The sequence below is a fragment of the Pan paniscus genome, chromosome 10 (assembly GCF_029289425.2).
Source record: "Pan paniscus chromosome 10, NHGRI_mPanPan1-v2.0_pri, whole genome shotgun sequence".
In the NCBI taxonomy this organism is placed as follows: domain Eukaryota; kingdom Metazoa; phylum Chordata; class Mammalia; order Primates; family Hominidae; genus Pan; species Pan paniscus.
The window spans coordinates 8,880,386-8,899,777 of NC_073259.2; the positions used below are offsets into that span (position 1 = coordinate 8,880,386).

The following is a 19,392-nucleotide window of genomic DNA, read 5'->3' on the forward strand; positions in this document are numbered from 1 at the left end:
GCATAGGGTGAAGTCAGGCAATGAGGACGTGAGCAGACCAGTAAGGGCAGAGCAGGTCACCCATGCCGTGTAATTTTAGGAACTTCCCATTTATAGGAGAGAAACATTGCCAAAGTGTGGCCAACGTCATCATGGGGAGAAGCGTTAGCTTGAACTGCCACACATGCCTGGGGCTGGATAGAAATAAGGCAGCAGGCCTGAAGGAAAGCAGGCAGCGGCGTAACAGTTAATGTAGGATTTTTCTTTGTCCTGCTAGCTAGGGCTTCTGTGTTGAGAGCTGGGGGGAGGATGGGGTGGGGCAGGAGCCAGGACCATCGGACGCCCAGTAAAGAAGGATCCCCCGGGCAGGGGAGTTCTCTACCTTCGGTGCTGGGGTTGGGTGGGGGGAGCCCATGGCATGGGAGGCAGAAATGCACTGGCTAACAGTATAGTTCATTTGTTTGATGTTTGCTACTAGGAACCAAGCATCACGCTGGACTGAAAAGGTTTTTGGCCTGGACAGGAGTTCCCCCACTGGGAACCACACACATCATCCGTGTCTCTCCTTCCAGGTCGGTCTGGTCAATGGCACCATCACCCACCCACCCTAGACCAGACTAGACACCTCAGGGTCATTATTGACTCCTTCCTCTCCTCTCAATGACAGCCAGTTCTCCTCTGCTCTCAAACCTGTCTCCATCTCCCCACCGTCAGCTCCCAGCTCCTGCCCTACCTGCAGGCTGGCACGCTGTGCCCCAAGGCACCCCCTGCTGAGCAATCCCCACAGGCTCCAACAGCCAGAGCCCCAAGCCCAGACTCTTTTGCATGGCCTCAGGGCTCTTACGTGTCTGGCCTTAACCTATTTTTGGCTTTATCTTCTGCTACTTTCCTTCCTCCGTACCTGGGCTTTAATCACCATGAACAAAGTAGTTGCTTTTCTTGTAAACATTGTAGATACCCATTAACTATGGCAGCAATAGTAGAGTGGTAAAGAGGGTGAACTCTGGGGTGAAGTATCGGTGTCCGAGTCCAAGCCCCTCTGTTTACGGCTGTGTGGATTTGGATAGGTTACCAAACTCTGGGCCTCTGAGAGGCTCTCTCCTGTCCCTTCCCAACCTGCTCGCATTGTTCTCTTTGCCGTTCCTTTTCCACTGAATTCCTGCTCACCCATGAAGCCCCATCTCCAGTGCGGCACCTGCTCTGACTGTGCTGGGCAGGTGAGCTTGTCCCTCTCGTGCACACCTGTGGCACTGCTCCCCTCACAGCAGCCCTCGGCCCAGGGATGGGAGACTCCCCCGACTCCCCTCAGAACCCCGGGCCCAGCAAACCACCTGGCACCTGGCAGCCGCCCACATGAGCGTGGGACTCCACGAACGGGGCTTTGTAGGGGGCTTTGGAAATAGCGGCATCTGCTCCCCTCACCCGTCTGTCTGCTGAGCTTCTGAGGCAACAACGAGTATCCCCCTTCCCTGTTTTATGGCCGTTTTTATTTTTGGAGGGGCAGTCTGCAAAGCGCCAGCAGTCCCCGAGGGCAATGGACTTTCCTCCAGGTCATTAGGAAGAAGCCCCTGGAAAGGATCTTCATGCCAGACCAATGCTTGGCTATTCTCGTTCTTTCTTTCAACCCACACCCACTGTGCACTTGCTGTGAGGACGCCAGGCTCTCAGGCCATAGTGGGGTCCACACCTGTCACTGCCCCTGCCCTCATGTCGCAGGCCAGTGACTGGATGGGAAGGCCCAGCAATCACCAGGGTGATTTCCATTAGAAAGAGAGGAGAATGGGTCTAATTTCAGGGAGGGGGGCTGGCAAACACAGCCTGGGGGCTCAGGAGAGGACTGGGAGGCCATGTCTGAGCAAGGCTCGGTTGCTTGTAAAGAATGGTACCCCGTTCCCACATCAGAAGAGTCAGCTGAACCCCGGGCTGCAGTCCCAATAGTGCACTGCTGAGCCTGGCGCTCACCTGCAGGGTAGATGGCACCTCAGTGCCACACCTGAGCCTCTGAGCTCTCCAGGAGGGCATAGGCAGGCATGTATCAGGCACCACTGCTCACCCTGCTTGTGAGTGACCTTTTTCTGAGCACCAGGCAAGCATTTCTCCCCGGCTCTGTCCATGCTGCCATTGCCTTGGTTTGACTGAATCTTCAAGGACAGGCTTGTCATGCTAAGGGCCATTTTCCACTTTGAGGCATTCTTTTCTTGGTTCTCTGGTTTTAAAGAGCACTTGATAAAATAAATCAGAGCACTGCTTCCCCCTCTGTCTTCCCCATCCCATCTACCCTTATAACAAGAGCAGAATCTCATGGGACATACCGAGGGGTGGAGCTGGAAAGGAACATAAAATCACCTTCCAAACCCAGCTCAGTATCCAAGGGAAACCTTCCTTGGAGCTGTCTCTCCCCACTCCTCAGCAAACCATTCTGTCCTCTGTACCAGCTCCATGTCTTGCCCATGTTTTTGTAATTATACTCATCACTGCCTATTTGTTTTATTTGCTACCTTGTGTGTCCTCTTTTAGCCTCTTGATAAAACCTTATTCATCTTGGTATCTCCAATGGAGTCCTACATGTGGGAGGGAAGAAAGAAGGAAGGAAGGGAGGGAGGAAGGAAGGGAGGAGGGAATTGAGTTCAACCCCTTTTATATTCTGGAGGGAGAAACTAAGGCCCAGAGAAAAGTGACTTTTCCACAGTCACACAACTAGCCAGGGGAAGCATGGAGTCTAGAACTCAAGAATCCTAATGCTCAGTTTAGTGTCCATTTTACCAATTGGGCTGCTGACCCACACGAAGCTGCTTGGCCCAGGAAGCAAGTTGTGCGGTGCCTGGGCTACAGCAGATCTAGAGTCCCTGAGCTGCAGAAGGGCAGCTAGGAGGGGTGACCACAGCTTCATCCTGACTTGTCTCACTCACCATGGCCCCGAGCAGACCAAATGCACATCCCTCTTGATATGGTTTGGCTGTGTCCCCACCCAAATCTCATCTTGAATTGTAGTTCCCATAATCCCCACATGCCGTGGGTGGGACCTGGTGGGAGGTAATTGAATCATGGGGGCAGGTCCCCCATGCTGTTCTCATGAGTGAGTTCTCATGAGATCTGATGGTTTTGTAAGGGGCTTTCCCCCCTTTGCTTGGCACTTCTCTCTCTCCTGCCACCTTGTTTGCTTCCCCTTCCACCATGATTGTAAGTTTCCTGAGGCCTCACCAGCCATGCTGAACCATGAGTCAGTTAAACCTCTTTCCTTTATAAATAACCCAGTCTTGTGTATTTCTTCATAGCAGCATGAGAATGGACTAATACACCCCGCAACCATGGCCCTGTCCCCCAGCAGATCCTGACAGCCAAGAGGAGTAGAGGTGCCCCGAAAGCCGTGGGGAGTCCCATGCCATTCAGCATCTCAAGAAGCGGTGCAGCAGAGAAACCAGCTACTGGGTCCCTCACCTGTTTTTCCTCAGATGGCAAGCCCAGGAAGGGGGCAGAGGCCACGTTCAGTGGGGTGATGCTGTCCGAGGTGAAGGGCTTTCTAGCTCTGGCAAAGAGGTGAGCAGAAGGCCCCACCAGGGCCTCCCTAGATCCTGAAGTGATGCTCCCAAGCCACCTCATTCCCCTGCCAGGCTTGGTCCTCCATCTTCTCTGCCACCTGTCTTGGTCCCATGCCTCCTTTAAGGGCTCCCAAGCTTCCCTGTAGGCTGAGCCCTCCTGGCGGCCTGGGAAGGAGCAAGGTCTCCGCTTCAGGAGCAGAGGCAGCCTCTCCAGTCACGGAGTGCTTCCCATTGCCTGGCAGAACTCCTGGGAGGCTGGAAAAGTTTTGATTATGAACACAGCCAAGCAGCTAATTAAAATAATAAATTAGAGAAAAACATTGCAGGGGTAATGGTAGCTGCAGGGAGCCATGGAGGAAAAGGGAGGGGAAAGAAACACATCTTCTAGGTGGCCGCCTAGGAAAGCCTGGGCCACATTTTCTTTTTAGGGCCATGAAAGAGGCATGAAAGAGTTGGCATTTTGGTTCCTCCCCTGCTCAGCAGGATCATCCCATAATGATTATGACTTAACTGAAACCCTAGGTGGGGTGGTGGGAGTCAGAGATAGGGTGACGGGGAAGAATTGCCACCTGAATCCTGCTTCATGTTTTGCAAACTTTGGAATGTGACCCATTTGGGTGATAAAATAAATTTAGTGGGTTGTAACCTGCACTAAAAAAAGTGAGCTAAAATAGTAGAGAAAATATCAGCATGCATCTGTATTAGGATTTTCTAGATGGGCAGAACTAATAGGATCTACGTATATATGAAAGGGTGTTTATTAAGGAGAATCGACTCACAGGATCACAAGGTAAAGTCCCACGATAGGTCGTCTGCAAGTTGAGAAGCAAGGAAGCCAGTGGTGGATCAGTCCGAGTCCCGAAACCTCAAAAGTAGGGAAGCCGACAGTGCAGCCTTCAGGCTGTGTCCAAAGGCCCAAAAGCCCCTGGCAAACTACTGGTGTAAGTCCAAGTGTCCAAAAGCTGAAGAACTTGGAGTCTCATGTTCGAGGGCAGGAAGCATCCAGCATGGAAGAAAGATGAAGGCCAGAAGACACAGCAAGTCAAGTCCTTCCATGTTCTTCTGCCTGTTTTATTCTAGCCACGCTGGCTGCTGATTAGACGGTGCCCACCCACATTGAGGGTGGGTCCGCCTGCCCCAGTCCACTGACTCAAATGTTAATCTTCTTTGGCAACACCCTCACAGACGCACCCAGGAAAAATACTTCACATCCTTCAATCCAATCAAGTTGACACTCAGTGTTAACCATCACAGCATCATATACGTAAGGGTAAGTTTAGTTTTCTGAATGTTTCGTGTGAGCATTTTTTATGCTTCCATGCATATCATGAGTCACCATCAGAAAAGTCTCGAAGTCAGCACTATGGACAGAGAAAGTCATTAAAGAGACCAGGCATGCCCATCAGTCTAATCATAATAGTTATGCATAATAGCTAAGCACCGACTATGTGGCACAAATTGTGCTATTTTTCTAAATAGTAACCTCTAATTCTTACAGGTATTGGTATTCTCATGTAGCATATGAAAAAACTGAGGCTCAGTGAGATTAAGTGATTTGCCTAATGTCTTAGTTCAAGCTGCTGTAACAAAATGCCACAGTCTGGGTGGCTTAAACACCAGAAATTAATTGTCTCACAGTTCTGCAGGCTGGGAAGTCCAAGATCAAGGTGATCTGTTCTGGGTGGGGCTCTCTTCCTGGCTGGCCAATGGCCGCCTTCTTGCGGTGTTCTCACCTGGTGCTTGTCTATGGAGAAAAAGAGAGCTCTCCCTCTCTTCCTGTTCTTAGAGGATCATCAATCCTAGCAGAACAGAACCATGCCCCTATGGACTCATTTAGCCTTACTTACCTCCCTGTCTCCAAATACAGGCACATTGCTGGTTAGGGCTTCAACATATAACTTTTGGGGGGACACAATTCAATCTGTAGCACCCAATGTCCCAGGGCAAATAAATAATGGAGTCTGAATTTGAATCCAAACTTGAGTCTGAGCCTTCCCAGCATGCTGTGCTGCCTCGTTAATTCATGAATGCCCCGAGGACACTAGGAAAGTATGCGATTTAGAGCTGGGGCTGCAAAGCGTGGTGACCAAGCACACAGGCCTGGGGCCAGGCAGCACTGGGCTACAGCTCCGGGACAAGGCAAAGTGCTTCCCATTCCTAAAGCAGGGCTCTAAGAGAGCCATTCACAGCTTCAGGCAGGGCTGGGAGGATTAATGGGATGATGCACCTGCAAGGACAAGCACAGAGGCCCACCATAGTGAGTTCCAGGAATGCTGGGAACTTTGTTTACTGATAGACCCTATGGGCCTAGACCCATGCCTGGCACTTACTAGGTGCTTCATACAAATTGTGGACTGAGTTTTTAATTGTCATTTTCATCACTGACCTGGTATTAGAATACCTGGGTGCCAGTGTTAGCTTTAGCAACACTATCAGACCTTGGGTGAGATTCAGAACCGGGTGGCCTGTTCCCTGTCTGTAAAGTGAGGATAATAATGACACTTACCATCCAACAGCTCCTGTCAAATGCTGGGCTCAGAACTGCATTGGGGCCAACCCAGGTTTCCCCTCTCTGTGCTGGGTTTCGATAAAGAGTGCAGGGTGATAGACTAGAGAGGACCTCGTTCTGGGGGAGAAAGGAAGCTTGTGTTTCCCCTGTGCTGTGCCTCATACCTCGGCAGGCTCAGGCAGGAGGACAGCAATTGGACGCTGGGGGTGTCTGTGTGGGAGGGAACCTTCTCTTGTTGGAAGGGATCCTCACTGGCCAACGCCCCCTCCTGGGGAATTCTGGTGAGTTCCTAGGGACTTGGTGCTCTGTCCCTAGGGACTGGGCCTGCAGGCTGCCCAGTGTCTACCCCGGAGGAGATTGCAGCAGGTCTTGGGGACCGGACGCCAGGAACCCCTGTGTTGGAGACTGAGGTCTGAACCTTCAAAATCCAACCATCCCCCACCAGGGAAAGAAGTCTGAGCTGAGCTGGTCCCTGGGAAGCTGGTCCACGGCCAGCCAGGCCCTCGGCAGGGGTATTTTTAACTGGAAGCAGGGAGCGCTGCATGAAGGAAGCTCCCCTTGCTGGCAACTGCACCAGTAACACACTTGCTGCGCAGCTGTGTGCACTGCCACCCACAGGCCCTTCTCCTTCCCTCCCCAAAAGGATGCACACACCCAACAGGCCCTGGGTCCTCCCCAACCGTGGTCACCATGTCTGCTGCCCACTCCCACCTACGGGACCTTGGCACAGGCAGGAGCGCAAGGTCCGAGGCCTTCCACAAATATTTGGGCAGAGCACCTCAAGACAGCCCTAGGGACTAAAGAGCCGATGACCCTCTGGCCCCATCTGCTACTGCCCAGCCCTCTCCTGGTGCCCGGCCGGTGGTGTCTACACGGAGTCCACCTCCTCTACCCTCCCGTCTCTGCACTTTCCTGAAAGTGCTTTCCTCACAGCTGCCCCTCTGTTGCTAAGCCCAGTGGCCTCTTCCAGGCCTCAGAACACTTGATGTTGCCTTACCCTTCAACACCGCTGACCTTCTCAGGCCCCTGGCTTCCCTCCCACCTCGCTGACTGTTCTGCCTCAGGCTCCCCTGATCAAACTGTAAGCACTGATCAGCTTGTCTGGGGCTCTCTTGGTTTTAGACTAAAAGTCTCACATCCTGGGAACTCCCTCAGTTCAGGGCAAACTGGGACTGTGGGTCACCCCAGACTCATCCTGACCTTGGGGACACCCTAGACTCACCCTGACCTGTGGGGACGCCCTAAACTCACCCTGATCTGTGGGGATGCCCATGTCTCCTTCTTGCCTCTCGTTTCCTCTCGATCTCCATGCTCTCCCTAAGGGATCTCCCCTATTTCTGTGGCTGCAGCTGCCATTGGGGTGGGGATGATCCCCAAGTCTGGGGTGCCAGCCTAACTCTCTCCTGAGATCCAGACCTGTAAGCTAACTGCCTACAGGGCATCTCTGCTCAGAGGTCTCCTGGCACCTCGAAAAGTCACCATGTCTACATCTGATCTCACCATCTGACCCCAAACTTCTCTCTCCAGTCTCTGGTTTCAATGAAGAGCTCTACCATCCATCAGGAGATTCATATCCCAGGCACCTCTTCCAGCCAAAGGAATCTCTTCTTGTCAATTTCACCTCCTAAATCCCTTGACTCCAAGTATTTCTATCCCCACTGTCATTCCCACAGTGCAGGTCACTACCATCTCTCACTTTGATCAGTGCGAAGTCTAGAGGAAATGTCAACAGTGGCCATTCCTGGGATGGCCAGTGTTATGGGTTGGACTGTGTCCCCCCAAATATATGTTGAAATCCTAACCACCGGAACCGTGAACATGGCCTTATTTGGAAATAAGATCTTTGCAGATGTAGTCAAGTTACAGTGAGGTCAGAAGGGTGGGCCCTAATCCAACATGACTGGTGTCCTTGGAAGAGGAAGACGTCACGCGAAGACAGAGACACACAGGAGAGCAGCATGTGACAGCAGAGGCCTTAGAGATTGGAGGGAGGCAGCTGCAAGTCAAGGAGTGCTGAGAATTGCCAGCCACTCTCAGAAGCTGGAAGAGGTGATAAAGGGTCCCTCCCCTAGACGCTCCAGAGGAAGCACAGCCCTGCTGATGCCCTGATTTTGGACTTGTAGCCTCCAGAACTGCGAGAGAGTGAATTCCTGTTGCTTAAAGCTATCCAGTCTATGGCACTTTGCTACAGCAGCCCTGGGAAGCTAACATAGGGAGATAAGGACAATTTTCATTTTCTTAGCATACTTTTCAGTATTTTAGAGGTGATCTGTAGTGGATACACAAGACTTTTATGATTAGGAAAAACATAGTCATTCTTAAAAAGAAGTGCTCATCAGTAGGAATCCTAAGTGTCCTATTGGATTTGTCCCTGAGAATTGAAGCCATCTATGCCACACAGTTTACTGTCCTCATCAACACAGCTTTTTTATTCCACAGGAGACTCTTGCCCAGGAAGATAAAAGCTGAACATAATTTTATTGTTCATTTCGGGGACTTTGCAAATAACATTTACACAAACAGCAGATTGTACAACTTTTTAATAGCATCTAATGACTGTCTTTTCACCAAGACTCTTCAAAAACTCTTGCCTTGCCATGTCTTCCCATCCCAAACTCCTAGGTCATGGCTCTTCCCAATCTTAATCAAGTCCCTGCAGGAAAGATGCTCAAAACTCAGACATATCCCATTTGCATTTGGTTTTCTGAGATGATTCTAAGACTCTGTAAAGGGTCTTCTCCCTTACCATGGTAGCAGGAAACCTGGCTGCCTTATCCGAGGGTTGATTTGGTGGTATTTTCAGGCATTTGACATCTGATATTCAAAATATTGCATTTATCGAATGCAACCCCAATCATCCCTGAATTGTAGCCAGGGAAACAGGCTCCTCGAACTTCAGTTGCTCAAGGCCACACCATTAGTAGCTGGCAGAGCCTAGGTCCAGCTGCCTGCAAAGCCTGCACTCTTACCCTTCTCCTACTTTCCCAAATTTAGTGAGACTGTAATACAAAATACTTATATTCTGGTGTCTGGCTATTTTTGGGTGGTATTCGGCTCCCAATTGTCCAGATAATGGCCCCAAGCGGACAGGCTATGGTCCTCAGGAAGACATCACCCAGGCAGGTTTCCTGCGGGGAGTCACCATAGAGACCATTTCCATCACAGGCAGCAGCCCCCTGAGCTTCCAGGACTTCTGTTTCCCTGCCCTGGGCCTGGAGAATGTTAACCATGAAAGGCAAATGGGCTTCGGTTGGAAACAAGCCATTATTAGCCACTATTTCAGGCAGTCACATTTCCCACAAGGCACTTGCGCAACAAGTTAGCAGGGAAGAAAGAAGCCGAGCCTTTGTACAGCGGGGCCAGAACACAAAGCTCATTGTGATGTTTGTGCTTCTATTCAGACGCCACGTGGTACGGACTCCACGCCAACCTGCAGACCGGATTCTTTTCTTCCCCCTCAGTAGCAAACATACACATTTGCTTTAAAGTAGGCAGAATTTGCCCATGGGTGGTCTTTGATTTGGAAGAAATCAACTTCAAAGTGGTGACTCACAAAAAACAAAGGTGGCTTGACTCATTCAGTGCTCGGGAAAGGGGATGTGTGTGCAGAATTCACTCATCCAGAAGCAGAAGTTGAAGACAAGGAGTAAATACTTCAGGTAGACAATCAGCTAGTCATCCTGCTTGGTCTTGTAATGGGCCATGGCTGCTGAGTCTAGAGAAGGCACACAGGCTGGGCTGGGGAATTACCGAGAGCCACCTCACCCCTCCAAGAGCCAGGGCGCCTCAGCCAGGTTCCCTTTGAAGGGCTTATTTGCCTGTCTTGCCAGGGATCTTTGAGGCTGTGGGTGTGCAGCACAGAGTAAAGATCAGGGAATCGCAAAGGCTACTGGATGCCTTAGTGGAGGTGAATGTGGGCAGAATTTTCCAGACCTTCAGGTGCCAGTTTTGTTCTCTTGACAAAGGTCTAACCTACAAATCTTCCACAGATTTCCCTGGCCTTGTTGTGTTCTTATTCTCTTTCCCTGTCTCATCGGGGTTGCAGGACACAAGTTTATCTGTCATAGACACACACTCTTTCTCTCTCTCTCTCTCTCTCACACACACACACACACACACACACACATGTTCAGCATGGCTGCTTTGCAGTGGAAACCTGTACTGCACATCCACAGGTGTGGCAGGAGTCCCATATCAGAGCATCTGTGCCGGAAAGACCTCAGTGATGACCCATTCCACCTCACCTGGCCTCTACACCCCTTGACTTCCCAGATGAGGAAGCGGGTCCAGACAGGCCCAGACTGTTTGGCAGAAGAAGTCTAAGAGCCTCTGGAGTCTTAACTCCTTGGGTTCAAACCCTGATATGTCACAAGATGTGTGACACTTTGGGCAGTGACATGACTTCCCATCTCTCAGTGTTCTCATCTGTAAATGGGGATAATGATACGTACATCATAGGGTTGTTTTGAAGATTGAATGGGATAATCTATGTGACGTGTTTAGCATAGTCCTTGGCACATAGTATTTAATGTTAGCTTTTATTATTACATGCCGTAGAGCTGGTACTAGAACCTAAGACCCCAGTCCTAAAACTCCACTCTTTGCCCCAGCACCATGCTCTGTCTCTTGTCCGGACACCCATCAATGGACTTTCTAGGGAAAGTCAACATTGGTGATAAAGGCAGAGAAGGCCCACTGTACTCAGTAATCCCATTTGCTTCTTAGTCAGTCTGAACCTCAGTAAGTCTGAAGCCTTTATGGTTTCCTCTTCACCTGGACCTACTTGTACCCCTGGGCACCTGCACACTCACAGAGTAGTTGCTCTTTAAGAAATTGTCCCCATTTTGGGAAGCTCTTTTATTTCAGAACATACGCAATGAGGCATTGGTTTTGCCCATGACCTTCTCTTCCTCTATCATTCCCAACCCCCCATCAGGCCCTCCTCCCCCCTTGCTCTTGCCTCTTTGGCTGGTGCTGGGCCAAAGCCCAAATTACTTCCCTGAGCCACTGCTCTGCCTTTTATTTCAAGCTTATGGGCTCACGGAGACAGGGAGAGAAGAGGAGAGAAAAGAAAAGGTGGCTGTCTTATTTGGGATTTCTATTTGCAGACCTTGAAGAAGGTAATTTAAGACTGTTAGTCTTCTCATTAAAAAAAGACAAAACCCATTTTTCTTCAATTTAGTTTGAGAGATAGGGTGGTGGAAGAAATGTAGGAGAAAAAAAGGAAGCCTGTCGAGAATGGTGATGGATGGGGGTGGCCAGGCAATCGAGCAGAAGCTGTTTGGAGGTCATTCTGCAGTCGGCCCTGACAAGAGACTGGGTGCAGCGTCCTCTGGGTGCCATGGGTTTTTAGTAAGCTGAGGGATTTGTGGGGGCCTGGGCGCTACTGTCTGCAGTCTCCCTCCCTCTGCACGTCCCTCCCCTCCCAGCCAGGGCCCACTAGACTCCTAACACGGAACCTTCTCTCGATCTGCAGCAAAGGGGCACGATTCACTCACTCAAACCAAGGGGTCAGGGCCCCTGAAAGGAAAATTGTATTTTTTAAAAAGGACTTCAGGCAGAAGATAGGACTTAACAAAGAAAAATGTAATTCTAATGGTAAAATTATAGCCATTATTGGTAGAGAAGATAGAACCACAGAATGTCAGGGTTAAGGGGAAACCTTGGGGCTCACTTAATTCAATCTTTTGCAGACAGAATGAGGAAATTTACCCATCGGAGCTAAAACGCACATTTTAAAATGACTTCTCTAGAAGTCTGTAATCGATGGTTGCAGTTTTCTATCCCCCACTATTCAAGGCTCCATCTCCTGTAATATCCCACCACACTTGGGTCCCTGTGCTGGGAGTGGCAAAGGCCCCAAAGAAACTTGGAGCCAGATGCCTGGATCTCAAAGCTAGCCTTGCCATTTTACTGGCTGTGTGACCTTGGGCAAGTTACTTAACCTCTCTGTGCAGGTCACATTTATGGAACACTTTCACGTGCCAGATGCAGACCTAAGTGCTTTACGTGCATTATTCTGGTGCCTCTTTCCAATACCCCTATGAAGTAGGGCTAGTCCCATTTTGCAATATAACCGAGGTTCACACAGGTTAAATAACTTGTCCAAAGTCACACAGCAAGTAAATGGCAAAGCCAGAGTTGAATGAGGAATCCCTGGCTCTGGCCTCAAGCTCTTACCCACTGTGCAGTACTCTCAGGACTAGGGAACCCAGGGCAAGGCAGGAAGGGGTGGGGGGCAGAGACTGATGGTTTCCCTAATACCCACTGTGCAGTACTCTCAGGACCAGAGAACCCAGGGCAAGGCAGGAAGGGGTGGGGGGCAGAGACTGATGGTTTCCCTAATATTTGTTCTCCCCTTTTTCATTGGGAGTAGAGCATCTTCATTTTAATTGGGTACTTGGTCACCTGGAGCAAAAGACATTTCCCAGCCTCTCTTCCCGCTAGGCATAGCCAGGATTCCCTGTTTGCCGGAGAGCGGTATGTAAGCAGAAGTGGTATATGCGGCTTTTTAGAAGGATCATTTTTTGGTATCTGTTTCATGTTCATTTAAAAAGAATGTACATCCTGTCATTGTAGAGTACAAAATTCTGTATGTGTCGATTAGGTCAAATTTGTTAATTGCACTTTTCACATCTTCTGTATCCTTACTGATCTGGTGTCTGATTGGTCTATTGGCTATTGAAAGATGCCTATTACAGACTCTCCCTACAAGTGTGAATTTGTCTATACCTTATTTATTTCTCTTAAATTTTGCTTCGTATGTTTTGCAGATATTTTATGGAGTACAAACAGATTTGGAGTTAAGATATTATTCTGGTGGATTAATCCCTTTATCATTAATAATGTCATTATCTATCTTTTAACAGTTAGAAGTATCTTTTTTTTTTTTTTTTTTTTTTTTTTTCTGAGACAGAGTTTCATCTCGCTCTTGTTGCCCAGGCTGGAGTGCAATGGCGCAATCTTGGCTCACTGCAATCTCTGCCTCCCAGGTTCAATCGATTCTCTTGTCTCAGCTTCCCGAGTAGCTGGGATTACAGGCATGCACCAACACACCCGGCTAATTTTTTGTATTTTTAATAGAAACGGGGTTTCTCTATGTTGGTCAGGCTGGTCTCGAAGTCCTAACCTCAGGTGATCCACCTGCCTCGGCCTCCCAAAGTGCTGGGATTACAGGCATGAGCCACCACACCCAGCCAGAAGTATCTTTAGAGTGGTGGGGGCATGTCTCTCTTCACCCTTTCCTTCTTCCTGTTGGTTGGAATGCTGATGTTGTGGCTGGAGCTGAAGCAGCTCTATTGAACCATGAGCTGAAAACTATGGGTTGAAAAGGAGTAACAATTAGTTCAAAGATTCTGGGTCTCAGATGGTTTTAGAGCTGCCGTTCATCCCTGAGCTGCTTACCTCCAGACTTAGTTTACATTAGAGAACAACAAACTTGTAGCTTCTTTAAGCTACATGTTTGTGCCAGGGGCACTGCAGTGGGGGCAATAAGACCAGAGGCCCATGGCAGGCAGTGGTCGCCGAGCTCTTCTGACTGTACACCCCCTCAAATTTCTTATTTATAATTTTTATTCATGTACTATTGTCCATTTATATAGCAGGTATTCATCAAAACTTCATTTTGCAGTTTTGAAAGTTAAAAAATAATGAGGGATAGGGATTTCAGTAAGTTTTCCCTGTATCCCAGTATATTGTCTGTTGCCACCTTGGAGACCACTGGTGCAGAGTGTGCATGGAGTGGGTGAGAGCTGAAGGTTAGGTGGGGTCAGGTCAAGAGTGACCTTACATGTGAAGCTCGGGGACTTGAATTAATGTCCTGAAAGTGATGCTGACCCCAGGAAGGTGGTGCTTAAGTTCGAGAAAGAGATGGTGGAGGAATGGAGAGTAGGGGACAGACACCTGACTGGCGCAGAGGGAGGCCCCATCAGGCAGGCAGTGTGCTCCAGGAAGAGGCAGGAGAGGAAAGACCCCAGGAGTGGGCAGAGGAAGAAGCAGCCAGGTGGGAAGTTGAAACAGAGGCGGGGGTAGAAGGAGAACCAGGGGAGTGGGGGTCCAGGAAGCCAAGGAGGACAGGGTGGGCTGCAGTACTGCATGCTTGCTAAGAGGTCCAAGCAAGGGCTCACCTTTGTCCATGAAGGATACATGGGGATCATAGGGATGCACCATGAAGGGAGAGGAAACAGAGACCTGGAGGTGAATATTTTCAAATGAGAAGGCTGGGAGGGAAGCAGCTAGAAGGTCAGGGAAAGGAAGTGCTTTTGTGTGATGAGGGAGGGCGGCTTGGGCATGCCTAGGGCACTGGGAAAGGCTCCAAAGCCTGCTTAACTCTGCTGCCTCCGGGGAAGGGGACAGGGCTGAAGGAAGGTGAGCGGAAGAGCTCCAGCCACCACTTCCAGCCCTCCTCCTGACTGTCCCAGTGGATTCCCCTCTCTAGGACCTCATTGTACCCCAATTTCCTTTTGCCTGGAGAGTGATATATCAGGGGAGGTAGGTGGGGGAACATGGCAATGGCTGCAGCTGCCCCTGGAGAGGAGAAAAGCAAACATAAGCCACTTGATGTGAGCTTATCTGCCAGCGAATGGAGGGGCCAGGGCTTTGGATAATCCCCCAAATCATTTTTCATTGAGCTTTGAGTGTCTTATGATGGCTGGGAAGCCGACTGGCCTTCCTAAGTGGGTGTTATTTCTGTTCATAGCAGTTGGGAGCTGGGCTTCGGAACCAATTGAAGGAAGTGTTCCTGAGGGGCACCAGCTAGACAGCAGGGGGCAGGCAAGGCAGAGACTCCCACTACGGGTGTAACCAATGCTGGATGCAGAATCATGGACAAGCCTCTGAGGACAAAGGAGAGGGACCGTACCTCCCAGATCCCTGGCCTCACGATGCTGATCTCTTCCTTGGCCTCTAAAAGGCACATCTGTGTCCTCCCTTTGGCCCTTTGTTCAGGCTGTGGCCTGAATCTGAAACCCCTGCTACTCTGTCCCAATGCTCCAGGGCTCAGGGGGACTCTACCCCTCCCTGAAGGTGGCTATTTCCACCTTCCCAGACCCCCAGGGCAAAGCCCAGCATCCACGGACTGCAGCAGTTGGCCTGGGTGCTTCTCAGCATCTTATTTAACAGGCTGACTGATTTGGTTACCTTCCCGAGCTTGTGGACTGAGATGGGGACAGCGGTGCCACACAGTGGGGTCCAGACCCTCTTTCTGGCTCTGCCCTTTACTTGCTGCCTGTGCTTGGCGAGGCAAGCCACTGCCCTCCCTGAGTGTTTGGTTTCCCACCTGCAGGGAAAAGCAGCGGTTCTCCTGCTTAGGTCTTAGAATTACCTGGGGCACTTGTTAAAGTGAAGATCTCAGGGCCCACCCCCAGAGTTTCTGATTCATTAGGTTTAGTGTGAGACCCTGCAGGATTTGCTCCCAGGCAGGGTGACTGATAATCCCCATTTGCCCGGGACAGAGGGATTTCTTGGGATACAGGAGTGCTGTTCAGGGTTAAACCTGGGCAATCCTGGGAAACCAGGATGGCTAGTCACTGCTCCCAGGTGCTGCTGGTCTTGGGACCACACTTTGCATCAATGTTCTCTAAGGTCCCTTCCAACTCTGAAAGTCCCTGTGCCTGCAGTATAAGTACCCTTCACCTCTGAAACAGGCATAACTGGGTGGGACATGAGGGTGGGCCCGTCCTCTCATGCAAATTCACATTTAGGACACAGTTCCTGTTGAAATGATGAAGATCTCCCAGATTGCCCGGCAATGAGCCTCAAGGTGCCTTCCCCCCAGGAGGAGGTTCTGACTGTAGCACAAAGGTGGGATTCAGGGGCAGCCAGCAGGTGCGGGGGCAGTGAATGTCATCGTCAGGATCCATGCCATAGGACATCTCAGAAAGGCAACCACAGATGCCTTGATGGTGAACTGATGCATTTTGGGGACTTTCATCAGGGCTGGATGTGTAATGGCATGGCTGTGAGACTTGAGGATCATTGTCCTCCTACTGCATCCCCCCGCTCTCCCAAGCAGATGCGGCTCAAAGCACAGAGATGCAGGATGTGTAGGAAGAGCCCAGCTGGCTGGCCAGATGTGCCGGGAGTCCTGGTGAGCAGGGCAGGCTCCAGCCGGGGCCAGTGCCCAGGAGCACAGGGTACCACAGGTGTTGGCTGGTGGGCAAGACCAAGTCCTTTAATAGTGATGGGGAGCAAGGGGTGGGAGCTGGCTGTATAGATCATACATAAACACATGGCGTTTTGAGGCCCTGGGTGAGCTGCATCCTTCACTCCCTCAACAAACATGTATTGAGTGCCTGCTATGTGCTATGTGCTGGTACTTGGAACAACTGGACTTGCTCCTTCAGGAGGTCACAGCAGTCGTGAGGGTGGGGCACATGCATGCAAACAACTTCCAGACACTGGAGAGCACTTTCAGAGATGCTGGCCCGTCCTGATGGGAGCGCAGAGGGACAGGCATTGATTCTGCCAGACGAGGGTGGTGGGGGTGGATGGCAAAAGAAAGGGGCATTTAATTTGGTCCTTAAAAACAGGCAGGGTTTCTGCGGGCAGAAAAGGAGGGAGAGCTGCCCAGGGAGAGGGGACAGTGTGAGCAAAGGCCTGGCGGCATGGCTGGGCAGGGTGGGCCGGTGGGGCAGGAAGGGCTGGGAAGCCCTGTCTGGGCCTGGAACAAACTTGGCCTCACTAAGTTGTGACTTTCTGCTTTCCCCCACATTCTCTACTCCTGGGATCTCACCAACCTCTTATTCTTTGTCTGCTCCCATTAGCAAAAGCTGAGGTTGGGAGGGACCTGACTCTCCGTTCCCTAAGGGAAGAGCACCCCATACCAGGGGAGGGCTTTTGGGGAGCCTGATGTTTCTGAAAACAAACAAGCAAACAAACAAAACTGGCATATTTCACTTAACATAACGTCCTCCAGGTTCATCCACATGTCACAGACAACAAGATTCCCTTCTTTTATAAGGCTAAATAGCATTCCATTGTATATATATGCCACATTTTCTTTACCCATTCATCCCCTGATGGCCACTTAGGTTGATTCTGTATCTTGGCTATTGTGAACAGTAATGAAATGAACATGGAATGCAGATAGCTCTTCAACATACTAATTTCATTTCCTTTCGATAAATACACAGTAGCATCTTATGTTAAGTGAAATAAGCCAGGCACAGAAAGACAAATACCACATGATCTCACTCATACGTGGAATCTAAAAAGTTGATCCCATAGAAATAGAGTGTAGAATGGTGGTGGGGGGAAGTGGGGAGGGGAAGAGATGTTGGTTAAAGGGTATAAAATTTCAGTTGGACAGGAGGAATAAGCTCAAGAGATCTATTGCATGTCGGGACTCTGTATGGTTAATAACATATTGTATTTTTTTTTTATACTTTAAGTTCTAGGGTACATGTGCACAACGTGCAGGTTTGTTACATACGTATACATGTGCCATGTTGGTGTGCTGCACCCACCAACTAGTCATCTACATTAGGTATATCTCCTAATGCTATCCCTTCCCACGACAGGCCCCGGTGTGTGAAGCTCCCCACCCTGTGTCCAAGTGTTCTCATTGTTCAATTCCCACCCAATGTATTCTTTTTTTTTTTTTTTGAGATGGAGTCTCACTCTGTCACCCAGGCTGGAGTGCAGTGGCAGATTCTTGGCTCACCGCAAGCTCCGCCTCCCGGGTTCACGCCATTCTCCTGCCTCAGCCTCCCGAATAGCTGGGACTACAGGCGCCTACCACCACGCCCAGCTAATTTTGTTTTTGTATTTTTAGTAGAGATGGGGTTTCACCATGTTAGCCAGGATGGTCTTGATCTCCTGACCTCGTGATCCGCCTGCCTCGGCCTCCCAAAGTGCTGGGATTACAGGCGTGAGCCACTGTGAACACATTGTATTCTTAAAAAATGCTGAGTGATGATATATGTTCTCACCCTAAAATGCTATTAGGTTGGTGCAAAAGTAATTGCAGTTTTTGCCATTGAAAGTAATACATGAAATACATATGTTAATTGGCTAGATTGTCACTCTATGATGTATATGTACTTCAAAATACCATGTTATACACAGTAAATACTTATAATTTTATCAGTCAATTTTTCAGAAAGCAAAAATAAAGATCCCCCCTCCCCCAACAAAACCAGTGCCCCCCCCCCCCCGCCAACACACACACACACCCGTGCCCCTTCAGTTAAATAAGTGTCAGTTTCCACCTTTGAGTTTCTGGCCAACAAGAGGCCACGCCTGCCTGATGGGCAAAAACAGTAGGAAAGGAAAAAAACAGTCTACGTGGTTGAATGTATGACTTCATTTCGGGTTTTAATGAAACTTAGTGACAGTCCCCGCACGGTGGATTTCCTCTCTCCATCTAGACAGCCTCGCCCTTCTGTGCCTTTGCTTCCCTGTGGTTTCATTCCACTTGTCTGTGGTGGGTGTACAGTGCGACTGTCCTTCTGAAGCAGAGAAGTAGGACTTCTTCAGACCCTCGAAATGGGGCAGCTGGAAGGAGCCAGAAGGATTCTGAGCTCAGTCCTTTTGAGAACTGAGGCAGCTGGGCCCTCGTGGGGTGGGAATTGGGGTGGGGGACCAGGAGGTCACACTGTGGTCAAAGCCACACTGCAGATCAGTGGCAGGGGAGGACCTGGTCTCCTGTCTCCCAGGCCAGTGTTTTTTCCATGGCCACCAACAAGATTTTGATTGGCTGATACAATAATAAACATTTACTAAATGCTATCTCATGCTAGCCACTAACCTAAGTGCCATACGTGCATTAGTTAATTTAATACTTATAATAATCCCACGATGGGATTATCTTCCCCTTTTACAGAAGAGAAAACTGAGGCACAGAACACTATTGGAGAGCCAGGCACATGAGTTATGTGCAGAACAGATGTTTGACTTTTCCCAGCACAGGTCTAGTTTGGATTTCCTGTAGCTTGGGGATCTCTGGTGAAAACTAAGAGCTGGGGGATCTGTCCAGGGCAGAGACCCCAGTTGGGGGCTGGGAGGCACAAGGCCAGTATTTTCTGAAAGGATCCTGGGTCAGGAGGACCATGATGGCTGTCAGTAGAAAGAGACCAACTGTTTGGAGAACCCTCTGGAGGGAACCATACCTTCTCCCTAGTCCTCTATCTCTCTGACTTTGAAGCTGGGGATCCAGCGGCTGCCAGTGCCACCACTGAGGCACAGGCTGGGCTGGGGTCTCTGGGCAACTGCCTTTCCTTCCTTCCTTCCTTCCTTCCTTCCTTCCTTCCTTCCTTCCTTCCTTCCTTCCTTCCTTCCCTCCCTCCCTCCCTCCCTCCCTCCCTCCTTCCTTCCTTCCTTCCTTCCTTCCTTCTTTCCTTCCTTCCTTCCTTCCTTCCTTCCAGG

The 19,392-nt window shown here is 50.0% G+C and overlaps 1 long non-coding RNA gene across 7 annotated transcripts in view; it reads right to left on the minus strand.

The window, feature by feature from the left end:
- LOC103782705 (uncharacterized) overlaps positions 1-19,392 on the minus strand; it is a 72,117-nt gene that overhangs the window by 33,335 nt on the left and 19,390 nt on the right. For 6 of the 7 annotated variants that reach the window (XR_008620333.2, XR_008620332.2, XR_008620334.2 and 3 more), the window contains exon 2: positions 4,298-4,879. This is a non-coding gene — a long non-coding RNA (uncharacterized LOC103782705). Of the gene's footprint in view, positions 1-3,417; positions 3,774-4,297; positions 4,880-19,392 lie in introns of all 7 variants that reach the window. The other variant, XR_008620331.2, reaches the window with a different exon arrangement.